Here is a 26,893-nt window from a genome sequence, read left to right on the forward strand (position 1 = left end):
TGGAGAGAGAAGAAATAAACAAGCCTAAAGAAATAAGGAAAGCCTTCTTGGACTTTTATAGAGGGCTCTTTAGTAACACCGAAAAGAACAACTTGAGGAAAATAGAAAGATTTCTAAGAGCTAAGAATATAAAAAAGATCCCTATAGAGGCGAAAGGAAAATTAGGTGCTCCAATAGAGGAAGAAGAAATTAAAGTAATAATAAAGGACTTAAAAAAAGGGAAAGCCCCAGGACCAGATGGGTTTACTGGTAGATTCTATAAAGAGATGGAGTCAGCTGTGTTGAAACCACTGCAAGAGGTAATGAATAATATCCTTAAAGAGAGAGAAATCCCAGAGACATGGAGGGAGGCATTAATCACACTAATCCCCAAACAGGACTCAGACTTACAACTGATTAAGAATTACAGACCGATCTCCCTATTGAATATCGATTATAAAATTTTTGCAGGAATTCTGGCAAGGAGACTAAAAGAGGTTCTGGTAGAAAGAATAAATACAGATCAAGCGGGCTTTCTGCCGGGTAGGCAGATGAAGGACAACATAAGAAATATCGTAAACATTATAGAATACCTAACGGACAGGTGTGATAAACAAGGTCTGCTGCTATTCGTGGACGCTGAAAAAGCGTTCGACAATATAATTTGGGACTTCTTATTAAAACAACTGGAATACATGGAAGTGGGTACCGAATTTTACAACGGGATAAAGGCAATCTATTCGGACCAAAAGGCAAGACTAATTATAAACAACGAGGAGACAGCAGAAATAACAATAACAAAGGGAACAAGACAGGGATGTCCACTGTCCCCACTGCTATTCATAATGGTGTTAGAAGTTCTACTAAATTCAATAAGAGAAAACAAAGGTATAAAGGGTGTTACAGTTGGGCGAAACGAGTACAAAATCAAGGCATTCGCGGACGATCTGGTTGTTACAATGGAAGACCCAAATGATTCACTAAAAGAGGTACTTGCAGAATTTGATCAATTTGGGAAGGTGGCAGGCTTTAAACTAAATAAAAGAAAAACAAAAATGATAGTTAAGAATATGTACACGGATGAAGTAGAGGAGTTGCAAAGAGAAACGGAAATAGAGGTGACCAGGAAGGTAAAATATCTAGGAATCTGGGTAACGCCAAAAAATATAGACCTATTTAAAAACAACTACGAAACAGTATGGAAGGGAGTCAAGAAAGATATTGAAACATGGGGCAGGCTTAAACTGTCATTTTGGGGCAGAATAGCCACAATTAAGATGTCCGTCCTCCCAAAAGTACTGTTTCTATTCCAGAATATCCCCGTGATTAAAGGCATGAAGGTATTCAAGGACTGGCAGAGGGTGATTTCAAAATTTGTCTGGCAGGGCAAAAAACCGAGAATAAAATACAAATTGTTAACAGATGCGAAGGAAAGGGGCGGCTTTGCCCTGCCAGACCTGAAATTATACTACGAGGCGTCATGCCTATGCTGGGTGAAAACATGGATAAAACTGGAAGATAGGGAAGTGCTAGATCTAGAGGGACATGACAACCGGTCCGGGTGGCATGCCTATTTATGGCACGGCCGCAGGAAAACACATAAAGAATTCGGAAATCATATTTTTAAGGGCCCATTGATTGAGGTATGGGAGAGGTATAAAGACATGCTAGAGCCCAAAACACCGCATTGGCTGTCGCCACTAGAAGTTATGAGTGTTAAAAAAACAAATATGAGGGCTAACTGGGCTACTTATGAACAACTATTAATGAAAGAGGAAGGAAAGTGGAAAATGAAGCCGTATGACCAGGTTAAAGAACAAGTTTACGATTGGTTGCACTACCTGCAGATAAATAACATGTTTAAGAAAGATAACAAAGAAAAAGGATATATCGATAAACCCTCTAGATTCCAGATTGAGACACTTAATAATAATTACAAAACCCTATCTAAAACATATAGCCTGTTACTAGACTGGAACTTAATAGACGAAGAAGTCAAGCCGGCAATGGTACACTGGGCTAGAGACCTTGGCCATAACATTTATTTTGAAGAATGGGAAAAACTTTGGAAACAACATATTAAGTTTACGGCTTGCGTGACACTGAAGGAGAACCTAATGAAAATGTTTTACCGCTGGTACCTGACCCCTGCAAAATTAGCTAAAATGTATGGTTCCTGCAATAAGTGTTGGAAGTGTAAGATATGGGAGGGGTCTTTCTACCATATGTGGTGGGATTGCCAAAAGGTTAAAGAGTTCTGGGAGAGTGTGTATAACGAACTGAAAAAAATTTTAAGATACACCTTTGTTAAAAAACCCGAGGCCTTCTTGCTGGGCCTACTAGGGAAGGAGATAAAAAAGAAAGACCACAAGCTGTTCCAGTATGCAACAACGGCGGCAAGAGTCCTATTGGCTCAAAGTTGGAAATCAGAAGGTCTGCCGACGATTGAGGAATGGAGAGCAAAATTGCTAGAATATGTGGAGATGGACAAAATGACAGGGAAAATCAGATACTTAAAAGATCAGAGGTTTATCAAGGACTGGGAAAGTTTTACGAACTATCTGGAAAATTTAAGTGAGGGCCAAATAACATTGGTGGGTTTTAAGGGAGTTCTGTAAAGAGTAAAGGGTATTGTCGAAAGAGAAATGGTAGAATCAAAATGTTTAATGACATTACAAACTAACAAATGCGAAATCTTATAAAGAGGTCAGTACGGATGATTTGAGGAAAGGTTGAAGGAAGTCATATTTAAAATCTGTGAAAATGAGAATTTAATTTTGTGTATTATGTTTCTGTATCTTTTATTTTGAAAATCAATAAAAAGCATGTGGGGAGCATCTCACTTAAGAGGCCAGGGGCCAGCGCTGTCCGGAGACACTTCCGGGTCACATGGCCAGTGTGACATTGCTGCTCTGGCGAGCCAGAGCTGCACACGGAAACGCCGTTTACCTTCCCGCTGGTAAGCGGTCCCTATTTATCTATTTGCACCCGGAGGTGCTTTCGAACTGCTAGGTTGGCAGGCGCTGGGACCGAGCAGCGGGAGCGCACCCCGCAGCAGGGATTCGAACCGCCGACCTTTCGATCAGCAAGTCCTAGGCACTGAGGCTTTAACCCACAGCACACAAAACACTTCTTTTTAATCTTGATATATGCATGATATCCACATGATAAAAATAAAAAGCAAAACTCAACTTTACTTCCAAATATGCTACTTTCACCTGGCATATTACATTAATTAGTATTTTAGTGCTGGTACTGTCGTAAGCTTTGGGAGCTAGATGAAAAGCAGGGTGGGGTGTTTATGAAAAAAGTGGCAAAAGGTGCGTTCATCAGGAAATGTATTAAACAGGTTTTTAACCAAATATTTGTGGGATTCCAACCAGACATCATTGCTCATACCAATAGATTAAAGGTGATCGAGTTGAGACAGGACAAAAACAAGCAAACATGCAAACAAAAAACCCAACATTTTAATGCATTGTTGTAGACCTAAAACTGTTTATATACAGAGAGAGAGAGAGAGAGCTGTCCTAGTTTTCACAATCCTTCTACTGTGATTTATTGATGCAACAATTATTGAAGGCAAGTTGTCAGTGTCAGCAGTGCCAGTTATTAAAACGTTCCCATTTGGCATCCGCAGCTTCCTTCTAACCGTGCAAAGCTGGCTGCGGTTGTGAGACCACAAAGCCAAAGCGTAGCTGAGTAAGATCTATATTCCTCAGTCCCAATTGAAGTGAGACCCAAGGCATGCCTACTGGAGGGCATAGGATCCACCTCCTAGTGGGCAAGGTTCCTTTAACCCCCCCCCCAAAAAAACCACCTTAATGGGCATTGCCATTCAAATGGTGTTTGTGTGTGCGCTGCATCACGTGATCAATTAATTGGGGCAGGATTTACCTGTCTCCTCCAATATTTATTCAAATTGGCACCCAAGGGAGTGCCATGGGGGGTAGCTGCCCCCTCCTTATCAATACAAATCAATACAAATCTGAGGTTCTTCTGCCCCCTCCCAACAAAAGCCTGCTCCCCCCAACAAAAATCCTATGTTGGCACCCCTGCTGGAGGGTGAGGCGACCCCCACCAAACGCAGCGGGGGGTATTGGTTATTTCCATTGCATAACAGCCTCCATTGATTTCCATGCCACCTTGCGCCATCACAGCTCCCTGTGAAAATCCAGACTGTAAGCTCCTCGGGGCAGAGAGACCACGTCCCTCGGCGAAGCCTCTTGCCCACATACGGTCATAGTGGAAGCAGCAACAGCAACACGTGGTTGCTCCGTGGCGCATCGCGTCGCCACGGGGTGGGGGGGTGTCTGGGGGGGTTAGGTGGGTGCTGCACCCTCCTCCCCACCCCCAGAAGCTGCGTCAATCAACCTGCAAAGGGAGAAAAAGTATGAAGGGACGTCGTGGGGGGGGGGGCCGGTGAGATAAGATCACTCACCGATCAGCAGCAGCAGCGCAGGATGAGTGTGTGCCTTGAAAGGAAGTGCGCCGTCTGCGGAGATGTCAGCGAGGAAGATGAAGACCGAGAGAGGAAGGCGGAACCCTCCCGCCTCGTCCCTGAGGGGACGGCAATGTCCCGCGGTCGACGAGGAAGTTGGCCGGGGCGCAAGCGGCTCCTGTTGCTTCGTTCGCTACGTGACCGGCGTCGCTCGCTCCCCCGCCCCCGGGGCTGTCAAAGGCGGGCGGGCGGGCGGTGAGGCGGCGGCGTCCCCTTGAGGGAGAAACGACGAACGGAGGAGCGGCTCCTTCACAGCGCCCTCTCTGGGCTGCCCCGCCGCGCCCGCCTCTCCCCCGAGGGCGCAGCTGAGGCGGCGGAGGGAAGAGCCACAACAAGCCGGCACATGCACCGGCGGCAATGGCTCCTTATCCAGCAGCCGCGTCTCTCGAGGGAGAGAGGAGGAGGAGGAAGGACCGGGCCGGGAAGGGGTTGGGCGGCCTCGGAGGGGCCATGAAGGAGTTGCGCGCTGTAAAAATAGAAGTTTCCACAGGCCGCCAGCGAAGCCTTGGGGGTGTTGAGGCGAAGCGGGTTGGCGCGCTTTCCCCCTCAGAATAATCGCCTCAGAGAAAAGCACACGCAGTGAGAGACTTGGAGGTGGCGCAGCAGCAGCAGCCGGTCTCGCCGCGGTCATGTGCGAGAAACAGCTGCACTGCAGGCCGGCGCGCGCGCGCGCTCTGCCTGCCTGCCTGCCTGCCTGCCTCTCTCTCTTTCCCGCCTTTTCTTGCTCCCCCCCCCCCTCGGAACCCACCACAAAAAGGCGGGCCGGTTGGGCGCTCGAGGCAGAAGGGCGCCACACCGAACCCTGACCTGACCACACCGCCGTCCCTCCTCAGCCCGAAGGCTCCTGAGGGTGATGAAGGCACAGTACTCACGTTCAGGGCAGAGAAGCCCTCGAGTCAGGGGAGCCAACTTGAACAAATAAAATATGGGGAGGGGTTTTGAGAGTGAGCCCCATAGCTGATCACGAGATTCATTTGAATGGCAACACCCATCAACTTTGGGGGTTCCTCGTGCTCCCCCTTACACCTCGAGTGATGACTTAGGTGGAATCTACACATATATTTTAAAACCGCTGTGAAAATGCTTCCCCCCTCAAAAAACGTTTTGAAAAATACATTGATTTTGGTATAGCTCGCCACCGCCATCTAGTGTCACATTTCTATATTGCACTTTGCAACACATTTAAATCATAGTTGTCAACCTTCCCTTTTTTTTGCGGGAAATTCCGTTATTCCAGCGCCATTTCCCGCTGCTATCCCGGATTATTAGATATCCCGTAGACTGTCCCCGGGACAGGTGAGGCTGCTGATCCCTTATTTTCGAGGCTGCTGATCCCTTATTTTCAAATCTCAAAGTTGACAGCTATGATTTAAATATTTACAGCTGTATAACTGAGTCCCTGGTCACATCTGCCTGTACTAACTTGACTGCGGCCCAGTCCTGTTGTCTAGGCAGGATTTGCCACAGGGTTTGGTGGGATTTGGTTCTAGACACGCCTCGGATTTCATTGTAAGCCGTTGCCACAAGTACAGGAAAAATCAGCGCTCACTTCGTTTGTATGTGCTACAAAAGGCCCAAGTAAAAAAATAAAATTACAACCTCTTCATCTCAGGGTCGTGGGTTGGAGCCCTGCACTGGGCAGAAGATTCATGCATTGCAAGGGGTTAGACTACATGATCCTTGTGACCCCTTCCAACTCTACGTTTCTTTGACTCTAAGCCTTTGTGAGAGTTGCATGGGTCACCATCTTCTAACAGTAGCTCAGTGCTACTAGTTTCCAATATTTGTGCCCTGTTTGTGTGCATATGTAGATTGGACCTCTCTGGTAGAAGTAGCAACCCCTAAACCTTTATTGGTGCTTTTAGACACATTTTCAAAGGGACTCGGACTGTTTTTAATGTTGCATTTCCTCATGACTGAGGCTGCAACAGCAGCTACAGGATCCCAAGTATGAACTCGCGGACTTTGCCCCATTGCACATGTGACAACTGCTTTTTGTGTGTCTGAACCAGAATCTCAGACTCTGCCCTTTTCTCTCCTGGCTGAAAGTAAGGGGTAATATGCAACCCAGTTTAATCCTGAAAAGCTTTCGTTACAGGATCCAAATAATAGGAGATTCAGCAGAGAACACTTTTTTGAAAATGTCAGCTGTCTTCTCCTTGAGGGCTAGAAACATACTTTAAAAAGGGATCTAGTTCAAGAATTATCCTGTGAAAATGTATCTTGAACCATTTCTTGAAGACTAATAGACTTGAACTCTGCTGCTTAGGGCAACAATTTAAAATGGCCAGTTTCTGACAGAATAAACTATAGCACGGAAATTTCTATTTAAGCTTCTAATTCAGAGAGGCGAAACCTGCGGCCTTCCAGCCATGCTCAAGCTTTGCAGTTACTTTCTTCTGATTCTTGTTGTGAATTCCCACAAGATCACTACTCAAACAAACCACAAGCACTGAGCCGAGAACAAACCTTGGTTACGGGCTAGTTTGTTTGACACAAAACAAAACACAAGGCTAGGTTCAGGCATAATGCTAAGGCAAACCATGGCTTCTGGTACTACAGCAACCACAGAACTGAGTAAAGAATGAAATACCCATCGTTTTCTTTCCTTTTCATGCCAAGCCATAGTTTCGCTTAATATTTGTGAACCAAGCCATGGTCTGGTACAGCAGACTTTTCGTGTACAAAACCAGACACCTCTGAATGGTACTACAATGCATGCTAGCTAAGAGTTTGATTTAGGGCAACCTGGCCCTTTTCAAACTAGCAAAAATCCATTTCACCAAGTCAGAAGTGAACAGGGAGCTTTTTTAAAAAAATATATAATATGAAAAATAAAATTGTGATTTGCAAAGAAGCACATTTCTTTTTTTTAAATAAATATTTATTAAGGTTTTTTAATAAGAAAATACAATAATAATGAACATTATTGCTTTGTTTTAACAAAGTTTCATAATATTCTTGAGCTTCCTCACGCCTCCCGCTCCCATTTGCATCTTTAATAATTTTTGTCAAGCAAATTATCATCTTATTTCCAAATCTATGACCACATGCTTAAATATCGATTCTTAATCTATTTTAATGATGGCCAATTATTTATAACCAAGCATCCTTCTTAACATTCCACTAAATCACAATATTTCTGCAGGTAGGTCTTGAATTTCTTCCAATCTTCTTCAATCCTTTCTTCTCCCAGGTCTCGGATTCTGCCAGTCATCTCCGCCAGTTGCATATAGTCCATCAGTTGCATCTGCCATTCTTCCAGTGTGGGTAGATCTTGAGTTTTCCAGTTCTTAGCAAGTAGTATCCTTGCTGCTGTTGTTGCATACATGAAAAATGTTCTATCTTTCTTTAGCACCTTCTGGTCTACAATGCCCAGAAGAAAGGCCTCTGGTTTCTTGGTAAAGGTATACTTAAACACCTTTTTCAACTCGTTATATATCATTTCCCAGAAGGCCTTCACTTTAGGGCAAGTCCACCAGAGGTGAAAGAATGTTCCTTCATTTTCTTTACATTTCCAACATTTGTTATCAGACGAATGGTATATTTTGGCAAGTTTAACTGGGGTCATGTACCATCTGTATATCATTTTCATTACATTTTCTTTCAAAGCATTACATGCAGTGAAATTCAACCCAGTGGTCCACAACCTTTCCCAGTCCTCAAACATAATGTTATGCCCAATGTCCTGTGCCCATTTTATCATAGCCGACTTAACCATTTCGTCTTGCGTATTCCATTTCAGCAGCAAATTATACATTCTTGAAAGTACCTTAGTCTTAGGTTCTAACAGCTCTGTCTCCAACTTCGATTTCTCCACCTGGAATCCTAGCTTTTTATCACTTTTAAAAATTTCCTTAATCTGAGCGTAATGTAACCAGTCTCGCACTTTATCCTTCATTTTCTCCATACTCTGCAATTTCCAGTTGTCCCCATCTTTTTCTAACAATTCCCAATATTTCGGCCAGTAGGCTTCCATATTGGGTCTTTTCCAAGCCTTAGCTTCCAAGGGTGAAAGCCACCTCGGAGTTTTATTTTCTAATAAGTCTTTGTATTTTGTCCAGACATTAAACACTGCTTTTCTGACAATATGGTTCTTAAAGGCCTTGTTTATCTTAACTTTGTCATACCACAAATATGCGTGCCACCCAAAAGCATTGTTAAAACCTTCCAAATCTAGCACGTCAGTGTCTTCAAGAAGTAGCCAATCTTTCAGCCAGCAGAAAGCTGCGGCTTCATAATACAGCCTTAAGTCTGGCAGGGCAAAGCCCCCTCTTTCCTTTGCGTCTGCACATTTCTGATCAGTTTATTAGAATCCATCTGATCATATGGATTTCTCCCTTCTGTTCCACAATCACCTTGCAAGCCATAGAACCTAAGACTACGATCCAATATTGTGGGGAGAAAACAATTGAGATCTATCTAACCAGAAGGATGACAGCACACACCCTCACACTGAGTTCAAAGGACATACCGTATTTTTTGCTCTATAACACTCACATTTTTCCTCCTAGAAAGTAAGGGGAAATGTCTGTGCGTGTTATGGAGAGAATGCCTACGGATGGCGGTTGTGAGCAGAGGATCCATGGGTCCCCTTCCTTCCCTCCTCCGTGGCTCGCTTTGCTCACTTTGAAACAGCAAAGCGGGAGAAGAGAGGGACAGAGAGCCTGGTTACAAAGCACGGATCCACATGGATCCTCAGGATTTTTGCACTGGGTCACCCCAAATTCACCATCAGATCACATAGCATGTCCATGGCTACAGCTTGCACCAAAAAAATCACGCACCCACTGTAGCCTGGGGCCACAGTGGTGCAAAAACGTGGTTACAAAGCATGGATCCACATGGATCCTCAGGATTTTTGCATTGGGCTACCCCAAACTCACCGTCAGATCACATGTCTGTGGCCACAGCATGAACCACAAAAATCATACATCCACTGTTTCGTTTAGAATTTTTTTTTCTTGTTTTCCTCCACTAAAAACTATGTGCATTTATGGTCGGGTGTGTGTTATAGAGCGAAAAATACGGCACTTAAAATGGAAGCTTCTCCCACTTTCAACTTTGACAGTAAATCAGAACTTTGTAAAGTTTTTTTGGGGGGAAGATGGTGCTGCAGTACAGCACCATTTGCTGCAGTACAATACACAGGAAAGTATTACTGGTGTCGCATTCTGGATTGTGAAGGTACCACACCCAGTATTTCCACTATTGTTCCCATCTATCATACAGAGAGGCAGGAAAATCAGATAGGATAAAATGAAACAGGAGCATCTGATCCCCACAAAAGCCTCCTGAAAAGTGCTTGCATTTATGTCCACCTGCTGTCTGCATTGACATGTTGTCTCACCTATTGTCATAAGTACAAATTGTTAAAATTGCTCCATTTGGTTGAATGAACCCTCTTCTAACTGAATATTTTTATTTCAGTTAACGTTTTTCACATCTAGCAAAGACTATATGCATTTTAGGACTGACCTATAGAGGAATGCCATCCTCATTCTGGACCCTGCAAGTTTAATTATTTTTCAGGGATTCTTGAAAAAAATAATGTTTAAAATTGGCACAAAATAAGTAATCCCCCCAAAAGTAATCTGAATATGGCCTTTCATACCCTTAACCATGTTAGCAGCTTTTGAGACAACCATACACAACAAGGAACACAATGGTTTCTAAACATTACAAAAGGCAACTAGGGAAATATGACATTATAAGGGAGAACTGAAGGGAGAAACCTGTTTATTTAATACAGTATAGGGTGACTTGTGGGATTCTGGTTCATGGTTTTACCTGCATCCACCACTTTTTAAAAAATCAACAAATAGATATTAATAATTTGGATTTTTTATATTTCTACCAAGTAGATATGAGAACAATTCCTGCACGAATCTACAATAATTAGTATTTTATCCTGAATATAATTATGAAAAAGGAAACTCTTGACCAGTGACAAGATTGTAAAGGAACAGGGAACAGTTAAAGGAAACCATTTTAACCACAAAAGCATCTACTGTCTTTTTTGCCCTATAAGATGCACCAAACCACAAGACACACCTAGTTTTTGGAGGAGGAAAACAAGAAAAAAATATTCTGAATCTCAGAAGCCAGAACAGCAAAAGGGATCACTGTGCAGTGAAAGCAGCAATCCCTCTTGCTGTTCTGGCTTCTGGGATAGCTGCGCAGCCTGCATTCACCCCATACGACGCACACATATACAACACCCTTACTTTTTAGGAGGGAAAAAGTGAGTCTTATAGAGCAAAAAATATGGTATTTCTGATTGGTTGCTGCTGCAGAAAACATACTCCTTAATGAGCGCCTGATTTAAACCCAACTTAGTGATTGGAATATTTTCCCTTGGCTTCAGCAGGCCTTGAAAATTCTTTTCTAATGACATGCTTATTTTCCCAGGTCTATTTTTGTGTTGTAAAAGCTATGACTATATGCAGAACCTGAATGTTGTGTGCTTTGCGAGGATATAAGGGCAGTATTACTTTATAGTCTAAAGCAAGGAAGAGATCAGATAACAAAGCTGTCATAAGGGTTGAACTGACCTTGCCAGGACTAGAGCATGTTGTTGCTTTTTGGTAACCTGCTGTTTCAAATCAGGCTGGTCTATCCCTTTCTACATATGACTTTAACATTACTAGCACTGTAAATTGAAGTATTTACACCAGCAGATAGGTGTACAAGACTAACACAGCTAATTTCCCTAGCAACTCCAAAGTGATTCAGCACAGTTGCAACACAGCAGCCGCAGAACAACGTCCTGTAGCATTCTTAAAGACTAGCAAGTTTGTCGTGGAATAAGTTATCCTAGGCAAAAACCTACTTCCAACAAATGCAACAAACAGGCAGATACAACACTGGATATTTTACACACAATATAACCTCTTTGATGTTTTTTCTACAATCAAGAGGTATATAATTTTTAATGAAATAAATAATCTTTCCCCTTTAAGTTGAAGCTGCATGTTCTAAGATCTGTAAATGTGAAGAAATGAGTTATATTCAGCAACTCAGATAAAAACATCTTGAAGGTCCCAGGCCACAGAGAGGTTAGGCTGGCCTCAACTAGAGCCAGGGCTTTTTCAGCTGTGGCTCCGATCTGGTGGAACATTCTGTCACAAGAGACTAGGGCCCTGCGGGACTTGACATCTTTCCACAGGGCCTGCAAGACAGCTGTTCCACCAGGCCTTTGGCCAAGGCACAGTCTGACTCCCTCCCTCAGCAATTTTCGCGGAGCTCTGGCCCAATGGTCGCCAGTGGCTTGATTTGAATTAATTTTATAATGAATGATTTTAGAGTGTTGTTTGTGTTGTACTTTTGTACTGTTTTATTGTTGTTAGCTGCCCTGAGCCCGGCCTCGGCTGGGGAGGGTGGGATATAAATAAAATTTATTATTATTATTATTATTATTATTATTATTATTATTATTATTAACTTTAAAACTTGTTTAAAATGCAGTTGAGTGGGACCTTTTTACTTATCATGACTGGAAGACTGCGTTGTAACAAGCCGAACTTAAATGAATGTAGCAAAGCTAGTAACATTTTCTTCAGCATCACATAAAGAAGTTGTTTTCTGCTCATCCACAAAATGGGTTGCTAGCAAAAAAAAATCTGCTTGATCCCATTTTTCCAATCAGTTAAGTCTTTGCATATTAACCAATTTCAGAGGCTGACAACAAATCGAGCAATAGGACCAACTGTGTGATGTTTTGATCAATGTTGCTATATTGCTTTCAACATATTCTCGCGGTCTTACTTTCAGATCTGCATTTTAAAACTTTCACTTCTGCCTAGCTACACCCTTCCTGAGAAGTTATTATAAAGTTGAGACACATTGTTGCACAAATAAGACTACGCACACATATTGATATAGGAATGTGTTAGATAAAATGCAACGAAATATACAATAATAAGAGTACATTCATTTGTAAAAAAGGTATATACTACGGGATCTACAGGAAGTCTAGGTGTTGGTATGTATATGATTTGGGGGGGTTGTTTTTGTTTTTTCTTTGTTCATTCTTTTTTTTTGTTTCATTTTATTTCTAGGTATATAAAATTTGTATATAATTTTTGTATACATGTTGGAAATTATATTATAGTAAGTCCTGTAGTGTAATATGAGAATGATTACTGATGTAATATAACAAATAAAATGCAAAATAAAAAAGGAAAAAAGGGAAAGTGATGCTGCATAAATCTAACAGGACCCAGGACAGAGTACAATCCTCAAATTACAGAATCGTGGAAATGGGGGCCACACCAAAGGCCATCTAGCCCAGCCCTCTGCAATGCAGGAATCACAGTTTGATGCCCCCCCAACTTGCTCTCCTTCAGGACCCTTTGCCTATTGCTTCATTACAGAGGCCAGAATTTTGCTTCCCCTCATATTCAAGATTTTTTATCCTTGCATTGTTGTATATAAAACAGGGACTTTTCCATATTGTCTTTTAGTGGAGAAATGGATTGTTGGTCTTGTGGAGAAGTTAGCTTGCTTGTCTTCAGGGTAAATGACTGAAGAGGAATATTCCTAGGAAACTGCCCTGGACAGAGTCAGACATTGACCCATCCACCTCAGCATCGTCTCAACTGACCGGGTTTCAGACAGGGGACATTCTCTGCCCCAGCTGGAGATGTAATCCAGGATTATCTATGAGGATGGTGAGAATGCAAAGCAGATTGTCTAATCCTGTGCTATGGACACCCCTAGACTTGGGAGTCTTCTATTGCATTTCAAGGGCTGTTGGGATTGTCTCCCTTTGGAAATGGGGCTGAATGAAGAAAGATCCGCTATAGAAACATGAGCTCCAAAAGAGAAGATTCACCTGCAGACGGAACAGCAGGTGCTTCCAAGTTCTGAAGAAACATGGGGGGGGGGAGTTGGGCCCAGGGTCAAGGTGGGTGGGTTGCCATGGTAACAATGGCCAGCCCTCCTTTGTGACATCACCTGCTTCTCCCTTAAAAGCCACCAACTACAGGTGTCCATTGTGGGTTTGTGAGGAGAGGCGGTGAGAGGTGTATAGGTGTGGTTGGCGGTAAGAGAGAAATCAGAGTATTTGGATTTTCTTCCGAGTTTGACTGCTGAAAGAGGAGGTGGAGCCAGCAGGAAGCATGCAGGAAGAAGGAAAGTTTGGCAGACTAGTCCTTCACGGGACAGAGTGGCTGAGGAGACTGAGAGGCCTAATGCACCTCAAAAAGAGGAACAAAGTGGCCCCGCTCCAGCCCAAGGAGCAGCCTCCTCTGGCACCAGTTGTGCCCAAAATCTTCAAGAACTGTCGAGAGCTGGCGAAGGCCAAAGCCCGAAACCGGGCCCGTATTAGGCCAGCACCTGAAGAAGGGGACATAATTGTAGAAGATTTGGAATGAGCTGCCGGCATGAAGGGTGAAGAGAAGGTGCTTTGTTTTGAGGAGTTAAAAGGGAGTAAGGGAAGAACAAGGGCAATGAGATCGAGGTAACCCTCCAGCCTCTCCTGAGCTGCAGAGGGAACTAAGTTCCCGCAGGAGGAGTGGTCACCTCCAGACCAGGAGAGGCGAGTCACCAGAGGATCGTGCCCGCCCTATGCCTCGGGGGAGATAAAAGCCGGCCAGCCCCAGTCCCAAGTTGAGGGAGCAACATTGTTGGTTGCTAGTTCCTGCCTGAACCCTGTCCTGCTTTCCTGCCTGAGTTCCTGACCCGCCCTGGTTCCCTGCTTGCAAGCCTGTTGCTGACTTCACCGGACTCCCTGCCCTGCACCCAGCTTCAGCTACTACGGACTGCCTCCACGTTGCAGCTTTGGCCACGGACCGGACTTGGACCTCGCCTCTTGGGTAACCCACGGGACCAGCAAAACAAGGAAGGAGGGAGTGTTATGTACTGAAGTTCTCACCCTGGGCCAGCAGGGGGATACTGTAGATAGTTATTCAGGCTGACTGAGCTCCTCAGCCTAGTTCTGTTCTGGCATCTGAATAAAGAAGAGCTGTTTAAAGAAGAGCTGTGTTGTCTGACATGTTCGCCCACAACTTAACACTGGCGACGAAGGTGGGATTGATGGACATCAGAGCACAGCCAGATGCAGCCACCCTCTGAGCAGAGCTGAATCACTGAGCGAAATCACTGAACAGAACCATCCATCGCCCTTCTTGCCGGCATCTTAATCATGGCTTCACTTGTGCCTCTACCGCCGTTTGCGCCAGCCTCTGAATCATGGGACTCCTACCTCGCTCGGTTCAACTGTTACCTTCAAGCCAACGAGCTGACAGAAGTATCAAAAGAGCGGAAGCGGGGCCTATTCCTCAGCCTCTGTGGGCCTGAGGTGTTTGAGACGACCCAAGCATTGGTTGCGCCTGAAGCAGTCCAGGCAACACCGTGGGACACGATCCAAGAGAAGCTCCGCAACCACTACGCACCAAAGCCATCCAAGATTGCTGCCCGCCATGCGTTTTACCACCGGAACCAGGCAGAGGGGGAGTCAATCAACAACTACACCACCGCCCTGCGACAGGCTGCAATGCACTGCGAGTTCTGAGACTTAGACGATGCCCTGATGGATCGAATCGTCTGCAGGGTCCGGGACATCCATCTGCAATGGCGTCTCCTCGCCAAGCCAGACCTCACGCTGCAGAAAGCCATTGAGGAGGCTGTGGCCTCGGAAGCTGCTGAACGCTCCGCGCAGGAGATCCGCAAGGCCAGCAGCCCGCGTTTTGCTAGGGAGCCAGTTCCCGTGCATCACGAAGAGGCCAGCAGTGATGAGGCATCCTCCAGTGAAGGCGATGATGTGCACCAGACAAAGTGGGAATGCAGGAAGTTCCAACAGAAGTCCAAAGGCCAACCGGAATGCGCCGGCTATGGAGGCAACCATTCCCGTGCCAAGTGTCGATTCAGAGACGCCATCTGTCGGACGTGTTCCAGAAGGGGCCACATCGCTAAGGTCTGCCGATCGGCTCCATCTGACACCCTCCCTTCACCGACTCGCAAGTCCAAGTCTTCACTCCAGTCTGCCAAGGAAAGCTGTTTCGCTCTCACCAACTGCCGCTGCCCGTCTGGAACCACGATTGGCCAAACCAACTCGCCTACGTGACGCAAGCTGAACGTCACGGTGCTCATTGAAGGAGCTCCATGTGACATGGAGATCGACACCGGGTCTGCCCTGTCCATCATGTCTTGGAGCACCATCTAAAGACTGGTACGCAGAGTGTCCAAAAGGCAACTCGACTCTCACCGCGTATACCTGAGAGACTACCAGGGAAACGACATTCCCGTGGTAGGCGTCGGCCGGTTCCGCATCGCCTTCAAGGATTTTTGGGGCCTGCTCCGACCGGTGGTGGTCGAAGGTCAGCGGCCAAGCCTCCTAGGGCTAGACTGGTCTGATGCCCTCAGCCTGGAAGTCACTGGCATCAACTGCATCTCTAACGCAGAGACTGAGAGTCTGGTCAAAGACTTTGCCGAGGTTTATGACGGCACTTTGGGGCAATATACAGGTACGCCCATCTCCTTTAGCCTTGATCCGCAAGTCGCCCCCATCAAGCTAAAGCCACGCCGGGTTCCTTTTGCTCTCAAGGCTAAGGTGGACGAACAACTGGACAAGCTGATCACCCAAGGAGATTTGGAGCCGGTTGACCACGCCATGTGGGAAACCCCCATCGTCACGCCTGTCAAGCCAGACGGGTCGTTGAGAATATGTGCTGACTACAAGTGCACGATAAACAAGGCAATTCAGCAGCACGCTTATCCGGTTCCTGTTGTCCAACACCTGCTGCATTCCCTGGGTGAGGGTAAGCTCTTCGCTAAGCTCGACCTTGCCCAAGCCTATCAACAACTGCCCGTCGATGATGCCACTGCTGAAGCCCAGATGATCGTCACCCACTGAGGGGCATTCCGTTGCCGCCGGTTGCAGTTCGGGGTGAGTGTGGCTCCTGGCATCTTCCAAAGCCTTATGGAGCATCTCCTGCAAGGGCTTCCGGGCATGGTACCATATTTTGATGACGTCTTGGTGTCCACAGACTCACACCAGCAGCCGTTCAAGCGCCTCCATGCCATGCTGACCAGGTTCCAAGAGGCTGGGTTCAAGTTAAAGAGGGAGAAGTGCCAGATCGCTGTTCCACAAGTGCAGTTCCTGGGCTATCTTATCGATGCCTCCGGCCTTCACCCGACCACATCCAAAATCCACGCTATCCAGCAGGCCCCCATTCCAAAGAACAAGACAGAGTTGCAGGCGTTCCTGGGGCTGCTGAACTTTTATAACATGGTCCTGCCCCACAAAGCCACGGTGGCTGAGCCTCTTCACCGACTCCTCAGCACAAAGACGCCTTGGTCCTGGGGTCATCAGGAGACGGCGGCCTTCAACGCGGTCAAGGCTCTCCTTTCATCGGACAGTGTGCTGGTAAAGTACAGTGAAGCCAGGTCGCTGATCCTTGCCTGCGACGCCTCACCTTTTGGCATCAGCGCTGTCCTTAGTCACCGTTTTCCAGACGGAAGAGAAGCACCGCTCGCCTACTTTTCCAGGACGCTACTCTGACTGAACGGAATTACAGCCAGCTCGACAAGGAGGCACTGGCACTTGTGGCTGGAGTGAAGAGATTCCATGAATACCTCTATGGCAGGACTTTTGACCTCATCACTGACCACAAGCCGCTCCTGGGCCTCCTCGCTGGTGATCGTCTAACTCCACTGGTCCTCTCGCCGCGCATGATGCAAGGGACTGTTTTCCTGGCTGCCTACCACTACCGGCTCATCCATTGCCCGGGGAAATTGATGGGCCATGCAGACGCCCCCAGCCGTTGCCCTCTTCCAGCGTTTGTGGAAGACCCAGCTCCCGCTTCATCGCTCCTCCTGATTGAGGATCTTTCAGCAGCACCTGTATCGGCTGCCACTGTGGCCTCCGCATCTGCCCAGGTCGCACCATCAGCCGTGTGCTCAACTGGGTGTGGAGGGGGTGGCCACAAGGGCCGTTTGCATCAGAGTTCCAAGCGTTCGCAACCAGACAACATGAACTCTCGGCTCATCGCAGCTGTCTGCTGTGGGGAGACCGCTTCGTGATTCCCCAAAGACTCCGTCAACGCGTCCTGGAGGCTCTGCACATCGGCCATCTGGGAATCGTCAAAATGAAGGCGTTGGCTCGGTGTTACGTCTGGTGGCCTAACATGGACGATGCCATCACTGCCTGGGTGTCCGCCTGTCAAGCATGCTAAGAATCGAGGCCTGCACCACCGGCAGCTAAGGGACACACCTGGGAGACGCCAAAGACACCCTGGTTGAAGGTGCACATCGATTTGGCCGGCCCCTTTCACGGCCGGACCTTTATGGTAGTGTTGGACGCCTATTCCAAATGGCTGGAGGTGACCCTGATACCCTCCACCATTACCGAGGCCGTCATCCGGGTGCTGCGAGGCCTGTTTGCGACACATGGGTGTCCTGATGTCCTTGTCTCCAACAACGGACCGCAGATCACGTCAGGCACTTTTGAGTGGTATCTTTTGGGACTGGGCATCCGCCATGCCCTAACGGCACCATTTCATCCATCCAGCAACGGGCAAGCGGAGAGAATGGTGCGCTCGGCAAAAGAGGCACTTGCGTGCCTGGACCGGGGAGACTGGCACGAGCGGGTCACCAAATACTTCTTCGTGCAACACATCACCCGTCATGCGGCCACAGGGCGGAGTCCTGCTGAACTGCTTATGGGCCGCCGCCTCAGGACACCGCTCGACCGGCTGCACCCGGACTTTGCCATGGCCGAACCCCCAGGCTGTGCCAACGTGCCACGGTCATTTGTTCCAGGAAACCAGGTCTTTGCTCGGAACTATGTGGGGGACATTCCTTGGGTGCCAGCCACAGTAGTGGGAGTCACTTGACCTCGCTCGTAGCAGGTGGCACTCGAAGATGGACGCTTGTGGCGCCGGCACATAGACCAGCTTAGGCGCAGGGTAGGGGACTTGGACACTACCATGGTGCCCCCAACTGCGCTCGTGGCTCCGGAAGAGACACTTACAGATGGCGAGGCTCCACCTACACCTCCCTCGCAAACTGCCAGCGTGGAGCCGAATCAAGCCACTTCAGAGCGTCTGCCAGACTCATCACAGGCTCAGACCACTCCACTTGCGGAGGTTCCACCCACAGCAGCGGATCCAAGGGATTTGGTTTCAACACCACCTAGGGTCGCACCACAGCCTCAGCAAGAATTGTGTGGCCCCCCGGACTTGGCTACCAGTCCCTGGCAGTCTGGCAGAGTTTCCAAGCGGCCAACCTATTTAAAGGACTATGTTGTTGGATATGTATCACTGTTGGTCTAAGTATGTCAAATGTAACCAATATGCTTTAGTGCCTAATTGAACCATTACGTGTAGTGCTGTATATAAGGAAAACATTACCATTGTAACCTGTCGCCTTATCTCGGTGGGGAGGGGTGTTATGTACTGAAGTTCTCACCCTGGGACAGCAGGGGGATACTTTAGATAGTTATGCAAATGAAGGATTGAAAAGTGACGTTCAATGATTGGATAGTTTTGTATGCAAATGAAGGATTGAAAAGTGGCATTCAGGCATTTTAGAAAATGGCAACAGTTGCATTGTTCTGCAGCTCTATATAAGCAGGCTGACTGAGCTCCTCAGCCTAGTTCTGTTCTGGCATCTGAATAAAGAAGAGCTGTTTAAAGAAGAGCTGTGTCGTCTGACATGTTCGCCCACAACTTAACAGGGAGAAAGGATTGAAGAGAAGTGAAAATGGCGGGGACAAAAGGCTGACCGCTGACTCACCCTTACCGTGCGAGGAAGAAACCAAAAACAATGGGGGGGGGGAATTAGGCCCCTTGGGGATGATGTCTATTTCTTTTTGTGTATCTTGTTGGTGCGTAAGCATAAATAAAGCAAAAACAATGTTTCTCGGGTTGTTGGTTGTTGTTTTCTGGAATTCTCATTTTATATTGTTACGTTGTGAACCGCCCTATGATCTTTGGATGAAGGGTGGTATAGAAATTTAATAAGGAATGAATAAATGAATGAATGAATGAATGAATGCTCTCGCCAGGGAAACATTCATGGCACCCACACTGTCAGCCAGGCTGAGAAAGATGTTTAGGTAGGCTCATTAATTGATATTAGATTAATATCTGCTATGATGGTTTATTTTGTTCAATTAACTAGCACACAATACAAAATCTAGAATCTAATATTCATTTTCTTCTTAACTATAAGGATTTTGGTCAACATATTGAAAAATTGCACAGAGCTAAAAGAGACAGTACATGACCAGTACTAATTAACTGATAAGGAATAGGCCTGCATTTCCCGGCAGCCCTGATCTTTATTGATGCCGAAAAGGCCTTCGATAATGTTTCTTGGAAATTTTTAGTACAATGTATGAGAACGGCAGGAATAGAAGGCTCTTATATGGAAGGTATAAAGGCAATATATTCAGGGCAACGGGCTAGGTTGATTATTAATAACAATCTCTCCAAGCCCTTTACGATTATGAAAGGTACAAGACAGGGATGCCCATTGTCACCCCTGTTGTTCATCATGGTTCTGGAAGTAATCGCAAATAAAATAAGGGAAACATCAAATGTAAGAGGGATAAGAATCGGTGAAAAAGAGTATAAATTAAAGGCCTACGCCGATGATTTGGTCTTATCGTTAGAGAACCCAGTGGATAGTGCCAGTAGTGTAATAGAACTTTTGGAGGAATTTGGTAAACTTTCAGGATTTAAATTAAATAGGAAAAAGACTAAAATCTTAATAAAGAACCTGGATGACCATGTTAAAATTCAACTGGAGCGAAAAATAGGTATCAAGGTCGTAAATAAGGTAAAATACCTGGGAATTTGGATATCACCGAAAAATATAAATTTAGTGGAAGATAATTATAACAAGGTGTGGCAAGAAATTAAGAAAGACCTAGATACTTGGCATAGGTTGAAATTATCCTGGACAGGAAGGATGGCCGTGATTAAGATGTGTATCCTTCCGAGATTGCTATTTTTATTTCAGAATATTCCAGTAATTAAAGGTACTACACGTTTTAAGAGCTGGCAAAAAACCTTGGCTAAATTCATATGGCAGGGGAAAAGGGCTAGAGTTAAGTTTAAACTCCTCACAGATTCAAGAGAGAGAGGGGGCTTTGCAGTCCCGAATATAAGGCTTTACTACGAGGCAGTTTGCCTATGTTAGATAAAGGACTGGGCTACTCTAAAGAATACAGATTTATTAGACCTAGAAGGCTTTAACATCAGGTTTGGCTGGCACGCCTATTTGTGGCAGGAGAAAGGCAAGGTCCACAGAGGCTTCTCTAACCATATTATTAGAGGTTCGCTACTTGAAGTCTGGAATAGGAACAAAAAATTGCTTGAAAAAGGCACCCCCTGGTGGCTCTCCCCAATTGATATTATAAAAATAAAAAAACTAAATATGACAGGTGAAAGATGGACGTACGAAGATCTCCTAGTTAAAACAGAAGAGGGGTGGAAGGTTAAACCATATGATGAGATGAAGGATAAGATCAAGGAATGGATGCAGTTCCACCAAATCAATGCATTGTGGTGGGAACATAAAAAATTAGGGATGAGCGAGAAAAAAATTCGAAATACCAGGTGGAAATTTTAGAAGGTAACAATAAACTTCTTTCCAAAATGTATCAACAACTACTGGACTGGGACACTAAAGATGAAAAGGTGAAGGGAGTTATGGTTAAATGGAACAGAGATCTTGGTCACAAGGTGGAATATAATAAATGGTTGACACTCTGGAAGAAGGGCATGAAGTTTACAGCATGCACGGCTCTTCGTGAAAATTTAGAAAAAATGATGTACCGTTGGTACCTGACCCCGGCAAAACTGGGGAAGATGTACAAGACCGGAGACAACACATGCTGGAGGTGTAAAGTTAAGGTAGGGAATTTTTTCCATATCTGGTGGACTTGTGGCGTGGTGAAAAAATTCTGGGAACAAATTCATGAGGAATTGAAAAAAATATTGAAGTATAACTTACCTAAAACACCTGAGGCGTTTCTTTTAGGCATGATTGGAGAGGAGATAAAGAATGTAGACCAAACTTTTTTTCAGTATGCCACGGCGGTGGCGAGGATTTTAATAGCGCAAAATTGGAAATCCCCCGATATGCCTACGATTAGAGATTGGCAAGCGAGACTGTTTCAATATATAGAACTAGCGAGATTGACACAAAGAATTAGGCATCACAATAACGCAAAACTAAAAAATGACTGGGATAAATTTATATGTTACACTGAGGTTAATTTGGGAATTAATAATTTAACAGCAGACGGTATTTAACACCTACGACGTTTAGATTTAGTGTAATGACAACTGCAGAAAGAGTATAAGAGGATACAAGCCTAAACCGAGTTGGACGGAGGTCTATTGTTTGTAAGTCTGTAAGTTCTTTTCTCTTTCTTTTTCCTTTTTTTTGTCTTTTTTCTTTTTCTTCTGTATTTTTTTTTATGTATATTTTAAAAAATTGCTCAATAAAGATATTATATATATATATATATATAAAAGGAATAGGCCTGCATTGCCTGTGTTCTGGTATTTGCGGCCAATCTGGACATTATGTTAAATATATTTTTAAAAACTTAAGAAAAGTCCAGTAGCACCTTAGAGACCAACTAAGTTTGTTCTTGGTATGAGCTTTTGTGTGCATGCACAGAAGAACAAGAAGAAACCATATCAAGACTAAACCTAGTTGGTCTCTAAGGTGCTACTGGACATTATATATATATATATATATATTTCTACTCCATCAGACCAACACAGCTACTTCCCTGCATCTAGAACTAAGTCTATTCAGAAATGGATAGTGAACAGCACTACCTTGGCTCTTGGCAGATACGGGATCCTTTGACTTCTAGCTGCCATGCCGCTGCGTTTGCTAGCTGAGCTCTTGCTTTGTTTAGAGACACCAGGGTTTACATGCAAGGAATTTCTCAGAATGGGACTCAGAATGCCATGTTCTCCAGCATTCCCCCACAGTCTACTTTCATGCAATTTTGTAATTGAGAAGAAGAAGAAGAGGAAGAAGAGGAGGAGGAGGAGGAGGAGGAGGAGGAGGAGTTTGGATTTGATATCCTGCTTTATCACTACCCGAAGGAGTCTCGAAGCGGCCAACATTCTCCTTTCCCTTCCTCCCCCACAACAAACACTCTGTGAGGTGAGTGGGGCTGAGAGGCTTCAGAGAAGTGTGACTGGCCCAAGGTCACCCAGCAGCTGCATGTGGAGGAGCGGGGAATCAAACCCGGTTCTGCAGATTACGAGACTACCGCTCTTAACCACTACACCACACTACACTACACACAGATCACATTAAGTAGAACTTGGTGCAAGCAGGAAGAGCTGAGATTTCAACTTAGGGCAGTGTTTCTCAACCTGTGGGTCCCCAGATGTTGTTGGACTACAAGTCCCATCATTCCTAGCCAGCATGACCAGTGGTCAGGGATGATGGGAGTTGTAGTCCAACAACATCTGGGGACCCACAGTTTGAGAACCGCTGGATTCAGGGCGGCACTGTTGGGCACTGTTGGGCACTTGCACAAGGACCCTCCCACTGCATGGTCATCAGACTGCCAGTTCTTGCTGCTTGGCATCACCCCCTGTTTGCTCATCCAGCTTTTCCCTTCAGTGATAGAGGGAGCAAGCAAGTGTGGACAAGGGAGAAAGAACATTGGTTGTCATCTGCTCATTCACTTCTTGCCTGTTGCCTGGACAGGTGAGTAGACAATGGTGGCTGGAGAGCAACAGAACGAGGGGATGGACATATCATCAATCTATACCCAACCTGAAATACCCTAATTGATTGAAAGTTTTCTGGGGGGGGGGGCACATGTCAAACAAAGAGTTCTCTCCTCCCCACTTCTAACAATGTATAAGGATCCTCAGGGGGAAGGTGGAGATCCCTTGTATGAGGAAATGAAGTTCAAATCAGGGTTTGGCGAGGAGGGGTTGGAGTCAGGATAGGCAAGTGGAAGAGAATCATGGTCGGGGCAGAGTTGGACAGGATTGGACAGGGTGTGTGCAGATTATGAGGAGCTCCAGGGTCAGTCACAAAACAAGAGATACTGCTTCGTGAAATGGACCGGCTCTCCCAATAGGAACTGACCTGGACCCTGCAATCATCATCTAAGGCCCTTCTTGTTGTGCCTTCTACATGACAGGTCCAGAGGGTGGCACCACAGATCTGACCTTTTCCACAGTGGCTCCCCACTTGCGGAATGATCTCCTCAGGAAGTCTTGCCTGGGTGCCTTTGTTTCATACCTTGAGGTGACGGGCAAAAATGTTTGGCTGATTAACATTTCACGGCATTTTTAATATGTTAAAGATGCAGCACAAATGGTACCTCACCCCCTCAAGACTATCGAAGATGTATAAAAACTTAGCGAATACTTGTTGGAGGTGTGGTGGGAGTAATTCAATTCAATTCAATTCAAAATCCTTTACTAGGCATAGCACACCACACATTAACAAACAAACATCATATACAGACTGTATAAAATACGGGCTCAGCGAACACAATCTATCCCAGTCCTATTCTTAGCTCCAAGAAATAAATCGATGTACATAGATAATATAATACAACACAGCAACATCACCTACCATTAAAAACCACCAAGTCTTTTTGTCATGGCCCATTCTTTCCTCATGGACAGCGCTTAAAAATTCAGCCGCTATTAAAGTAATTTGATCATCGCTGTCCGCCAGCAGGTCCTGAACAGTTGGTTGTGTAAAAATCTGTCTATTAAATTTTGGGGCCTCAAATAATTGTCTTCTGGCGTAACTGCCAAAATCACAGGAAAAGAATATATGCTCTAGAGTATCGGGTTCCTGTTTTCTGCATTTGCAGAGACGCTCTGATTCTGGGATAGCTAAGTATCTTCCTCTCACTACCACCGAGGGAAACATGTTAAATCTGGCCAACATAAACAGCCTACACGATTCATGTTTCTTCAGATTTGTCATGTATCCCTTTTGGAAATCTCTACACAAAGGGAGATTTAAGTGGATAGGAGAGCAGGTGCTGTGCTTTGCAACCTCAAGCATGGCGAGAACACTTTTTTCTGTGAGAGTCTTCCTAATGTAATCCCATGTATCTTTGGGATCAGAGATTTCAAAGTCAGTTAGAGTGAGCCCTATCGAATCCAGTTTTCTCCTACAAATCAATGATAGATTGTAGATTGCACTATCACTTAAAAGATCGTAAAGTAGAGAATTAGGGGATAGGGCTCTATAATGGAGGAAGATCCAATATTTCAAGGTGCTCAGCCATGCTCTTACTGATAAAGGCAATATTCCCAGCTCACAACATATTGTTTCATATTTTACAGAGTTTGCAAGTCCTAATAATGACCTCAAAAGGGATGCGTGAAATTTATCCAACCTCTTGAGGTCACCTGAAATCCACACTGGTGTGCCATATAGAAGTTGGGCACAAAGTTTCATGTCAATCACTTGCAATACAGCTGGAATAAATCTGTTTCCTCCTGGAGAAAAAAAATAGGATTTAATGTGGTGGGCTGTCACTTTGGCCTTAACTATTGCAGCACATATATGTGTATTCCAATTCATATTATTTTTGAATGTGATTCCCAGATAATTGAAGTGCTTAACTTCCTGTATTAGATGTCCATTAATTATACAGCCTTTTGGGTTCCCTCTCTTTCCAAATTGCATAATCTTTGTCTTATCATAATTAATTTTGAGATTATTGAGAGAGCAGTAGTTTGAGAAACTCTTAAATAATTTTTTTAAACCCAAAACAGAGAGTGAAATAATTACAGCATCATCTGCATAAAGTAATAAAAAGAGTGGGCTATTGTTTAAATAAGGAGTATGAGAAGTTGCGTTTTGAAGATGTAATGGTAGGTCAGATAAAAATAGATTAAATAGGGTAGGGGCCAAGATGCAGCCTTGCCTAACTCCTCGATTATTCAGAATAGGACCTGCAAGTCTACCATCTTTTGATACTTTCACATATATTTGGTTATTAGAATGTAAACTTTGAATCAGTGTAAGTAGATATGGGTCGATACCAAGGTGTTCTAGTTTAGTCCATAGTTTGTTGCGGTCGACCGAATCAAAGGCACTTTTTAAATCCACAAATGCCACAAAGAGTTTTCGTTTATTTCTCATGACATATTTATCCACAAGATGACTTAGCACTAGACACTGGTCAAGAGTTGACGATCCTGCCTTAAAACCAGCCTGCTCTTTACCAGGTAGACCTTTTGTCAGCATCCATTCTTCCAATTTAATAAGCAGAGATTTGGCATAGATTTTACTTATGCATGGTAACAAACTTATAGGCCTGTAATTCTCTTGGCAATTCCTATCACCTTTTTTAAAGATCGGTACCACTATTGAGTTGTTCCACGACTTAGGTACAAGGGCTGAGTGATAGATAGAATTAAAAAGCGTCACAAGTTTAATGGCGTGTGGTGGGAGTAATGGCGACAAGTATCATATGTGGTGGACATGTAGTAAGATCAAAGTGTTCTGGGGCTTAATTTACAAAGAGTTGAAAAAATGTTTGGAATAACTTTTTATAAAACACCAGAAGCATTCCTGTTAAGCCTTGTTGGCAGGGACGTCCCGAAGGCTTTTAGGGAGGTATTCTTATCTGCAACGGCCGCAGCTCAGACTTGGGTGGCAAAGGGGTGGAAGGAACAAGAAGCCCCAACAATAATGGACTGGCATTACCAGCTGCAAGAATTTGCTGAAATGGCGCCGTCAACAAATACCCTGAGGGGCAATTCAAAACAAAAAATTATGGAAAAGTGGGAAAGATATAAAACATATGTTCAAAAATACAGTAAAGGTTCGCTATTTATGCTAGTATTTGATTGATGTTGGAGTGAGACTGAGATTTGAAATAACACAAACGCACATATTGATATAGGAATGTATTAGATAAAATGCAAGGAATTATACAATAATAAGAGTACATTCATTTGTTAAAAAAAAGGAATATACTACGGGATAGACAGGAAGTCTAGGTGTTGGTATGTATATGATTTCGAGGGGTTGTTTTTTCTTTGTTCATTCTTTTTTTTGTTTCATTTTCTTTCTAGGTATATAAAATTGGTATATGATTTTTTTATACATGTTGGAAATTATATTATAGTAAGTCCTGTAGTGTAATATGAGAATGATTACTGATGTAATATAACAAATAAAATGCAAAAGGAAAAAAGGAGAAAAGGAAAAGTGATGCTGCATAAATCTAACAGGACCCAGTACAGAGTACAATCCTCAAATTACAGAATCGTGGAACTGGGGGCCACACCAAAGGCCATCTAGCCCAGCCCTCTGCAATGCAGGAATCCCAGTTTGATGCCCCCCCCCCAACTTGCTCTCCTTCAGGACCCTTTGCCTATTGCTTCATTACAGAGGCCAGAATTTTGCTTCCTCTGATATTCAAGATTTTTTATC

General features: G+C 44.7%; 1 protein-coding gene across 3 annotated transcripts in view; it reads right to left on the minus strand.

Moving 5' to 3' along the window:
• The window catches only part of TBC1D1 (TBC1 domain family member 1), an 88,692-nt gene extending 83,622 nt beyond the window's left edge, over positions 1–5,070 (minus strand). For 2 of the 3 annotated variants that reach the window (XM_081924369.1, XM_081924368.1), the window contains exon 1: positions 4,421–5,070. The gene's annotated coding sequence lies outside the window, so the exon portion shown is untranslated. The remainder of the gene's footprint in view (positions 1–4,420) is intronic. The other variant, XM_081924370.1, reaches the window with a different exon arrangement.
• Positions 5,071–26,893: the final 21,823 nt, after the last annotated feature.

This window comes from Podarcis melisellensis (assembly GCF_964234715.1).
Source record: "Podarcis melisellensis genome assembly, chromosome: 9".
Lineage (NCBI taxonomy): Eukaryota > Metazoa > Chordata > Lepidosauria > Squamata > Lacertidae > Podarcis > Podarcis melisellensis.